Here is a 10,535-nt window from a genome sequence, read left to right as displayed (position 1 = left end):
AAATTTGGAAAAGGGACCCACTGCTGGCTATGTAATGCCTTTTGTTTTACAGATTGCATGGGGAAAAGGAAGAGCTCAAGGGACTCAAAAACTAGAACAGAAATCCCAACCATTGGGTGTCCCCTGGAAATGTTTCCTTATTCAGAGATGCTGTCAGATACTTGCAAGGAGTGACAGGAAGAAGAATCTTATTAGTCCTGATTAATGTCCTGTTTCATCAAATATGGTGTCGTGCTCTGTGCTCAAAAGAAGGATAGGGTGGGAAGGCCCTGGGGAGAATGGGGTCAGGCTGCAACAGTCAACTCCGTGGTATTAATACGTGGGGAGGAATTTTTTCATTTTGTAGCTGATGCCTTGCAAGCATGAGATATCATCATGAAAAAATCCCGGTGCTTATCCCGAAATTTTCCATGGCAGTGTGCTCTCCTCTGCGCTGATTTCACATGGTGTGAAGAAATCTTTTCTTTATTGGTTCTATGTTTACTCAATTTTCTAGCCATTAGTTTTTGAGAATGACTCTGTCATGACACATCAGGGAATGTTTGCTACTGCCTCCGCAAAACAGTCCTCTTTTTTTTTTTTTTTTATAATTGGGGAACAATTTTCATTAATCGTTCATTTAAATATATATACATAGTCAGAAGTACAATCATAATTCCTCTTAAAGGCACACACTTAGTTCAAGACAGGACAGTTTGAGAAGAAAATTATGAAGTCATAGGGAATTTCTTAGCTGGGAAGAGACATCAGTTGGATCAGCAATCCCCAATCTAAGTATCGTTGCATTGTGATGATTTTTCCAAGGGCTTAGTAAGTCTAAGCAATATCTATAAACTAAATATCTATCTATCTAATGCTAGTTTAACGTATTGAGCCTTTATTGTGATGATTAGAATATATTCATTTTAAATTGATCCTGAATTCAAGGTGGCTTGGTGGTATATTTTTTCAGCTGATACATAACTAACATGTAACCACCTTTGGGGGGGTCGTGGGGAATATGCTCTAAAAAGAATGTTTTTACATTAAAAGGAGGTCCTTTTACATGTGAGGAACCTGGACTGGGGACTTACACGTAAAGGCCCAGACTGGTGTCAGCACTACGGACCCCAGCCAGAGTGGGCCCCAGGCCTGATCAGAGAGCCAGCATCTGGCCTCAGAACTGAGAAAGTTTGCAATAATTTCATCTTTAGGGTTTTCTCTCAGGTTAGCCCTCTTTGGGACTGCAGCAGGCATGTGTTTATTATGAAATCACTGCTTTTCAAACTGACAGCTAAGCATACCTATTTTGGTGAATTAGCTTTTATATGACACAAAAGGTTTCAAGTCTTTTTTTTTTTTTCAGTTTTCTTTTTTTTAATTAATTATTTATTTATTTATTTTCAAAGATTTTATTTATTTATTTATTTATTTTATATTTTTAATTTTTTCTTATTCTAATTTTTTTTGAATTAATTTTTTATTTTTTATAAACATATATTTTTATCCCCAGGGGTACAGATGTGTGAATCACCAGGTTTACATACTTCACAGCACTCACCAAAGCACATACCCTCCCCTTGGCAAGGATCACAGAGATGGAATGGTATTGGATTGCTTTTCTACAGGGCAGGCATTGACAAATCTAGGAAAGTGTCCAAGATCAGAATGCTAAATTTAATATTTAAAATATAAGACCTAGGGGAACCTGGGTGCTTCAGTTGTTGCACTTTGGCCTCTTGAGTTTGGCCGAGGTCATGATCTCAGGGTTTGGGTCTGGGATCAGGTCCCAAGACTGGCCCCGTGCTTGGGGCAGAGTCGGCTTGAGATTCTCTCCCTCTCTCTCTCTACCTCTGCCCTTCCCTCTGTTTTCTAAATAAAATCTTTTTAAAACAATAATTTGAGAGCTTGAACGTGAATTCTCTTCTGTCAGATGCCAACTTTTGAAAAAACATATTTTATTCTAAATTTCGTCATATGGGGCCTTTTTAACAAGTTCCATCTGAATGAAGAATTTATGTCTCTTATGGTAATTTATTTAAATATATGTTTAAATTAAATAATATCTTATAAAATACAAATAAAGCACAAACTTCTAAGCAAAATTCTGGGCTCTCTATTTCCCCATAACCTCCATAGGACAGTAAATGTTTTGCTTTTCTCCTTGACCAAAAATCAACAGAATACAATGCTATTTAGGTACATGTCTCATTTATTCGTTTATTCAGCAAACATTTATGAATGTGTCTGTAATGGCATTATTATATTGCTTAGATCAGGAGAGATACACAGTTATATCCCTGAATCCAAAGAACTTTTAAGCCACTTAGAGATAAAACAGAGAAAAGGAGAAACATATATTGAATGTAGTGATAGTCTCTTTTATTTAAATAGCCTCTATCATAGACTTTTTTAAAAGGGTCTTTTTCTCTGGACTAATCCATTCTTAATAGATAAGTAGTTTAAGAATTTAAAATGCTGTGTTGCCTGGGCGAGCGTCTGCATTTGGCTCGGGTCATAATCCCAGGGTCCTGGGATCTAGTCCCACATCAGGGTCCCTCATCCGTGGGGTGTCTGCTTCTCCAGCTCCCTCTGCCCCTCCACTCCACTTGTGTACTTTTCATGTGCTCTCTCTCTCTCTCAAATAAATAAATAAAATCTTTAAAAAAAAAAAAAGGATTCAAAATGGAAAGTTCCCTTGTTTTTCTTTCTGTGTATAATTAAAGAAGTAGAAAAAAATAGAAATTGAGAATGCTTTCAAGTCTCCTAAATAGTAAATTACATTTTCTTATTGAGTTACCTGGTAATTTGAGTTTTTTCTTAGATTAAAAGTGTATGTGTGCTGCCGAAGCGAGCACTTAGATTAAAAGTGATTCTGGGGCGCCTGGCTGGCTTAGTTGGTGGAGCGCGCGGCTCTCCATCCCCGGGTTGTGAGTTCATGCTCCACGCTGGTACCGAGATCACTTCAAAATAAAATCTAAAACAAAAAACAAAAAAGTGATGCCAAAACATTTGAAAATTTACATAGCATTTAAATGTTGATTGAATGGTGTGAATGGCTAATTAATTGATTAGATGAGCAGAGTCACTACGAACAATATCTTCTGTTTAATTTGGATCCAGGACTATAGGCGGAAAGGGACATGAAGGTACTTGATATTTGTTCTTAAACCTAAATGTGTTGAGCCTAATAATGCTACTGATAATAGTAACGAATATTCATACCTAACATTTTTAACCACCTCGGGAGCTTAAAATATATTTGCTTATTTATTCCTCAGAGCAACCCTATATTTTATTCCCACTTTACAGATGAGACTAAAGCAAAAAATATTAAGAAATTAGTGCCAGGCCCTTCAGCTCATGAACAGCAGAGACAGGATTCAGATCAGACAGCCCAATGCTAGCCAGCACCACACTCCTCACCCCAAGCTCAGCTGGTTTTACCTGTAACGTTTAGTGCCTTGAAAGTGTGGGGTTTGTTTGCTCTGTGTGGGATGCTTTCATATATTTTCATCAAAACAACGTGTTGGGGGCATCTCTAGTCTCTAACTACTTGCAAAGAGCATTCATGTCCCTCTGTGAATAGTTTTTATACCCTCTCATTAGGAAGGACATTCTATGTTGTTGTTTTCCTATAAAAGAGAAACACAGAGAGAGAAAGAAAGGGAGAAAATCACAGGTGCCAGTCTTCCAGCTTCTAACACAAAAGCACATGTTAATCTCTCTTTTTGACTCTTCACTGTGCCTATGGAAAACATGTTACTCTAAAAAGGTCTCATTAAAACGGAATCTGTGAATCTCATCAACAGAATCCTCCGAAAAATCCCTCTCTAATCCCAGAATGGAAAAAGATCCAGATACTATTTGATCTGAGTTGCTGGCAGATTCTGGGGTTGCTGCTCCTTGGACTTGCCCTGAATTGCGCCCTCGTCATAGAGAAACCTCCCCTCCCGTCACTAGTGCGTGCCCACAGAGCATTAATCACACACACAGTGATGATGAATTAGGAATGCCGCTCTCCCTATATATAGCACTGCTCTTTCGCGGTGAGCTGACGCCTGCTTGCCTCTAATCAATCAATGCGGCCCGCATCCCTGCTGCTACTCCAACATTTTATGTTAAAATGTTAACTTCCACAAAGTCATTGATAAAATAATCATCTCATGTTTGGTCAATCAGCAAACATGTCTCTTACCATCACGATTCAGCCTTTGATGAACTTCGCATTGTACTGCTTAATCATTTGTGTGATCATTGCAGGATTACATGTGTATTTACGTGGTTTTAGAAGTTTTGAATGTTAGTGTTCTTCTCAGGTGTGAAAGAAGGAGAAACTATACACAACAGATATTTAAGCTTGAAACTGTCTCGTCTTTCAATCTCCCCAAGTTACCAGAATTGCTTTCTAAATTTAAGTTTCAATAAGCTTTACTTTATGAAGCCCCTGGGGTAAAACTATCTAGAAGACAGAATGGAATGCCACAAAAATCCTGGGAATGTTTTATGATTGATATTCTTTTCTTGGTTTAGCATGACCACTCACAAACAAGTAAAAAATTGCTAGCAAAAGCAGCAAACAATAGCTATCAAAGTCTCTATTTCAATGTATGTATATTACTGGTAATATTTGACTTGGAAAATGTTGCCAATAAAATTACACAAAAATAAGATTACACTTTATCTTGCAATGTACCTTCTCTATGAGGAATTATTTATGTATATTGTTAATACTTTGTTGCTTGCTGACAACACACAGGTTCTCATCCATCGCTGCATTTGAAAATCACTTGGTTGGCTTCAGAAAAAGTAGATGCTTGGGCCTTACCTACCCAGAGATTCTGATTCTTTGGTTTGGGGAGGGCCTCAAATAAATATATTTTTATACACAGACAGCCTTATGCTTTAACCAAAATATGGAAGAAGAGAAATAATACTAAAGCGCATATTTTAGATTCAAGTTCTATTTCTGACTGAAAATAAATTGTTGGGTGATCTTGTAGAGATCACCTAACTGCTCTGGTCCAGACTCTTCTTGTCTTTAAAATGTAGGTTTGAATTACATGACATCTAATGGAATGGCTTTCTATGACCTCTGTAATACGGTACTAAGATGGAACCACAGTTTTATTATCCCTCGACTGGCTGTGCCTTTTAGCATTGAGCAATTTTAGGCAAGTGTGCAAATGCATTGACTTAAATATCCCAGAGTGATTGCAGAGATAATGTCCTCAGGATATGCAAAAGTAGTTCATCTTCGAAACAGGTTTCTCCACTTTTCTAAAATCTTGCCTCAATCTCCCCTGGATCTTTGCTTAGGACTTGTCTTCCTATTAAAAAAAAAAAAAAAAATTCTTTCTTGGGGCACCTGGGTGGCTCAGTCGGTTGAACGTCCAACCCTTGATCTCAGCTCAGGTCTTGATCTCAGGGTCATGAGTTCAAGCCCCACTTTGGGCTCCAAGCTGGACACAGAGTCTACTACAAAAACAAAACAAAACAAAAAAATAATAAAAAAATAAAAAGTAAAATTCTTCCCTTTGCTCACAACTTAAGAATCATGAGCTCCATAAACACACACACGGGAATATAAAAATTAGAAAATCTAGGTCCAATTGCAGATAAAGATGACTGTATTGTTATATGACCCAAACCACATTCATAAAGTTTCACTTTCTGGTGGAAAAACAATGTAAGACTTACAGATAATTGTTTCTGTCTTTCATTCAGCTCAGTATTTTCATGGGAATCAAATGAGATAATGTTTAATAAAACTGTGATGTGGATTGCTGATATTAATAAATATCAGACATGTATTTCGTGACAGGATATCTAACAAAGTCGAAGAAGTTTAGAGGACAGCCAGGCTGGTGCTGCGCTCCCCTAGCAGAAAGAGGAAGTGGGAGTTCCACAGAGGAGGCAGACACATCATTAGCTGGAACAGTGAGGTCAAGACAGTAGGAATGGAGGAAGAGATTTAGCAATTATGAGGTCACTGGTAACCTTTCGGGAGAAAGTTCACTCTAATGGAGAGGGCAGATGTCATACCAGATATTACCACGTCATCTGTCTTCTGTGAGCCTCTACACAGGCCTCTCATAAATGGTCAAAACCCAGTGCAAAACTCACATGGTAGAGAGGAGCCTTTCCACATGGGCTTTTGTTCAATCCATACTGAAGTCAAATGACTGGGAGAGAAAAGCTGCTCCTGTTGGGTTTTCGCAGGACATGCATTTCTTAACTTTTCCTTATTTCATTTGGAGGGAAACCACAAACGATTTCTTTTTTCCAATATCATGTAGCTCTAAGAAAATAGCCTCATATACTGTAACAGAGGGATTAGGGACAAAGTGATTTTCTGAGCTATTAAGATTCTATGCTTAGGATCTTACTCACTCCTTATTTAAATGCATCGGTCTCGCCTCTTATTTATTCCTTTCCTGCCTATCCCTATTCTACTTTGTGTGTGTGTGTGATACAAACAACAGATACTTACACACACACACACACACACACACACACACAGATATTCATACAAACATACAGTCTTCTGTGTGTCTTTGGTGGGCAAATCTGACTGCAGAGAATCAGACATGAATCGACCTCCTCAGTCTTTATATGGTGCCCTTGGGACTTTGAACATAAGATCGGAAAAATGATGACATGAAAATATTATCAGTTTGGTCACTCCTGGACGCTACTCCCAAGTTCCTGAGACTCGTAGACTGTAAATCCAGACTCGATATTCTTCAGAACTCCTGTCATCTCACCAATCAACCCCACAAATGCCCTGAAACAGGATTAATTTTCCTTCCTCTAAGGGCACCTCCTAACACATACCTATTTGTGAAATCCAGTGATCTTTCTACCTAGGTACCAGAGGAAACCGTATTTTGGGCCTGTTCTTCTTCGTTGAAAGCAACTGCATGCCTTAGATTTTATGAAAAATGAAGCTAAATAAAACCCAAGATCTCGCCAAAAGAAAACCTGAGTTTCACATAAATTTTGAGCCCATTTCTTAGGGGTCTTCTGTCCCATACCCAGATGACAGAATGTCTTTGGATTTGGAAAGCATATCACCCGAATGGCTGTGGGTTTCCAGAAGGAATGGATGTAAACTGCTTTTCCCTTTGCAGCTACCCTGTGTTGACCAGTCTCTTAATTGATATTAAAGCACCCAAACATGAAGCCACCTACTCTCGGTTACAATATCTGTCGTGCCATAAAACTTAGCAGTTCTTCATGCATTAGTTTCTTTGCTTCTCCCACTAAGAGATAAATTCTATGAAGAAAGGGTCAACAACTATGCTTATTGAATAATGTATATGCTAGGCCATGCTCTAAACCATGAAATTAAAAGTTTTACAACAGTGCCTGGCAAGTAGAATTTCCTCATGAAGTATTGACTATTATTACTGTTAGTAGTGGTTTAAAAGTTGTGTTCTCTTTATTTTTTTATTATTTTTATTTTTAAGGAATTTCTACACCCAACGCGGGGCTCTAACCTATAACCCTGAGATGGACAGTTGCATGCTTTACTGACTGAGACTGCCAGGTGCCCCTAAAGGTTATATTCTTAATACCAAATTCAAATATTCTTGAAGTCAAAATCATGCCTGATTTTGCTGCCTCTAGTTTACTGTCTTGCATATAGTTGGAACCAAATACATATTTGTTGAATGAATTTGCTGATTACCAAAGCTGAATTCCATATTATAAATTATAGGAAGAGAAGGAAGTTAGGTTGGGACTCAGTTGTCCTATATTTGGTAGTGATCAGACATTATGATGTTAATAATTATTGCCATTGTAATTCCTATTATATTAATGATGGGCATATTATCCCAACTAGCTCCTGGACAGGTTTGTTAGACAACTATGAATCAGATTTAGGGCTGATAGTGAGGAAGACTTGTCCATTAAGTAGCCCTCCTATCAATAATTCTCTGCATTCATTAGTACCACTTTCAAGTCACAATGCCATATGATGGGTTTGGGCTGGACCATTAAAATCCTACTGATCAGAAGAAATACTTTAAGCAATCTTCAGAACATGTTGAATAAATATTTTGAACCACATCGAGAACTGGTCAGATGATGCAATGACATTTTCTGAAAACACTGCAGCTTCCTTCTTTTGGAAACCCACCAGTTAGGAGCTCAACCAACCCAAAACCCTGTCTCCATGTGAGAAAGGACCAGTGGACATTCGGATGCCCATTATTATGAAAATGAACACAGGAATGATCCTGAGACCCGAAAGATGAACATACCTGCAATGTTGTTAGAAGAAGTGGCTTCACCGTGGATTAACTAAATTATTGTTATTGCCACATTTTCCATTTGAAGTATCTGAAATACTTTTACTTGTGCATCCCTCTCTGATTCACTTAGCAACCGTAATAGAAGGCATAAGGCAGCCCGAGTTCTTCAACAGTCTTAGGTTTGACATTAAAACACTTTTTTGATAGACAGGAAACCATTTTAGCATGGAATTTATAATTAATAAATTATTAAAAATTTAAGTGCCATCATACTGCTTTTTTGACCCAGCTACATTTTTTTTCTTGCTAACAAAAATTCTTGCTTCCAACTTCCTCACCCACTGGTCTCTTCATGTGTTCAACCATAATTTTTTTTTTCTAAATACAGTTTCATTATATTTTACAGAGAGTTGTCATCATAAAACCGTTTTACCAAAATGTGATCAATTTCATGAGGTTCCTCAACCTCACTGAGTAGGTAGACTTTTCTTGACTGAGACTACAATCATTTTACAGTATGAGGCAGCATACCCAGGAGTGTATATTTGTATATATCTTAAAATTTTAAAAACAATATTTTATCTTGCTCAGGTGCACTCTTGTACAGATCACCTAGGAGATGTCTTCTATTTTATCTTATGTGAAAGATTTAAAAATTGTAGATACTCATTAAAATTTATTTAATGACACATTGATTGGGTACAATATGCAATTTAGAAGAAAAGCAAGTAAATAAGCAATGGTTTTCCTATGGATCCCGGAGCCCTATGAGCTACGTGATGGGTGGGGGACTCTGAGTCTCTATAGTGGTCAAAGATAGGAGAAAGACCATAGGTTTCTGGGGTGGATGGATTCTATGTTGTTACTCGCACTTTTGATACATTTTGTTATGTATACAGGTCTTCCACATAAAATTTCACTTAAACCGATATCATTGGTTAAAAGTTTTGGCAATTACCTCTGTACATTATGATAAAAACCACTGCTTCTGAAATCACTATATAAAATAAAAGATTTCTCATATGATGTTCTATTTACTTTAAATACCTCGAGTACTCGAGGCACAAAGTTGCAATAAAACTCGTGTTTGCCTGGATCCTTAGCATTTTCTTATAATGCCAGTTTCCTTATATTTTATGACACTTTATATCTGGCATCAGAACTTTGGAGTTTATGTTATAAACTTGTATTAATCCGGTTAGATAATTTACATGGATTTTAATCCCTTTGCTCAAAATTCACTGCTGAATTTTGGGCGGCCACTGTTTTTGTTTCTGATAAGTGACTATATGTATTCTTTAAAGGTTAGGATTGTTTAATGATTGCTTTATTCTTCATGCTTTTGGCGAAAAATAGAGCATTTTCATTTCAGTTAATAGGAAAATTCAAATATTTCTTTAGACATTATCAGTTCATCAAAAAATGGAAAGAGATTGTTTCCAGAGAAGTATGTGACATTTTAAGCACAAAAGTGACATTCCACAGTTTTAAACTAATTGGAAAGAACTTAGACTGGTTATTAGAACTTCCTAAAACCACATGTCTTTGGAACAGGGAAACAAAACCAGTTTATAAAGATGAATCAAGATTGGGATAGAGTTGGGGGAGGAGAGGCATAGGAAGCCAAAGAAGGGAGAGATCTTGTATTGATTGAATATTCACTATGTATGAAATATTAAGCCAAGAGTTTGACACATAGTCTGTCTTTTAATCCCACAACATCTTACTGAGTAGATGTAATAATCACCAATTTACTGAGACTCAGATAACACCTCCAAGGTCATGCAGTGGTGGTCATGCTAGGTTTGTTAGATTTAAAATTCCTGACCTTACCTTGTAGTCCCTTTGCTTCCCAAGACCAGTCTACTGGTGTGTGGTTCCCTCAGTCGCCCTCCTCCCTCCTGCCCAGGCACAGGCTCTCCTGCTGATCAGGGTCAGAACCTGATCAGAACATTCCTCCTGTTCTCCCTCTCCTTGGTCCTCTTCTGGCCAATCCCTTTGCGGTTCCTCCTCCCATTTGGGGGCCTATCCCACCCTTTGGTCTCAGCCATCTTGTTCCTTGGCTTGCACTTAACCCTGGTTTAGCTTTAACTTTCGACTACAGGGCGGAAGGCTGCCTTGGGTTAATATGCCTTTTGGTTGAAAGCAGTACTAGAGCCCCACTGGGTCATTCCTCCTACAAGAAAGACATCTCCTCAACTTATGCTCGACCTCCACGAGTAGAGGATTAACATGTATGCAGACACTTCACCTCCCCATAACTCAGGCTTTGGTGAGAAAATACTTAGATCTGAG

Source organism: Mustela putorius, unplaced genomic scaffold (genome assembly GCF_011764305.1).
Source record: "Mustela putorius furo isolate JIRA1106 unplaced genomic scaffold, ASM1176430v1.1 tig00000430_pilon_pilon_pilon, whole genome shotgun sequence".
Lineage (NCBI taxonomy): Eukaryota > Metazoa > Chordata > Mammalia > Carnivora > Mustelidae > Mustela > Mustela putorius.
Note: the sequence above shows the minus strand (reverse complement) of the source record.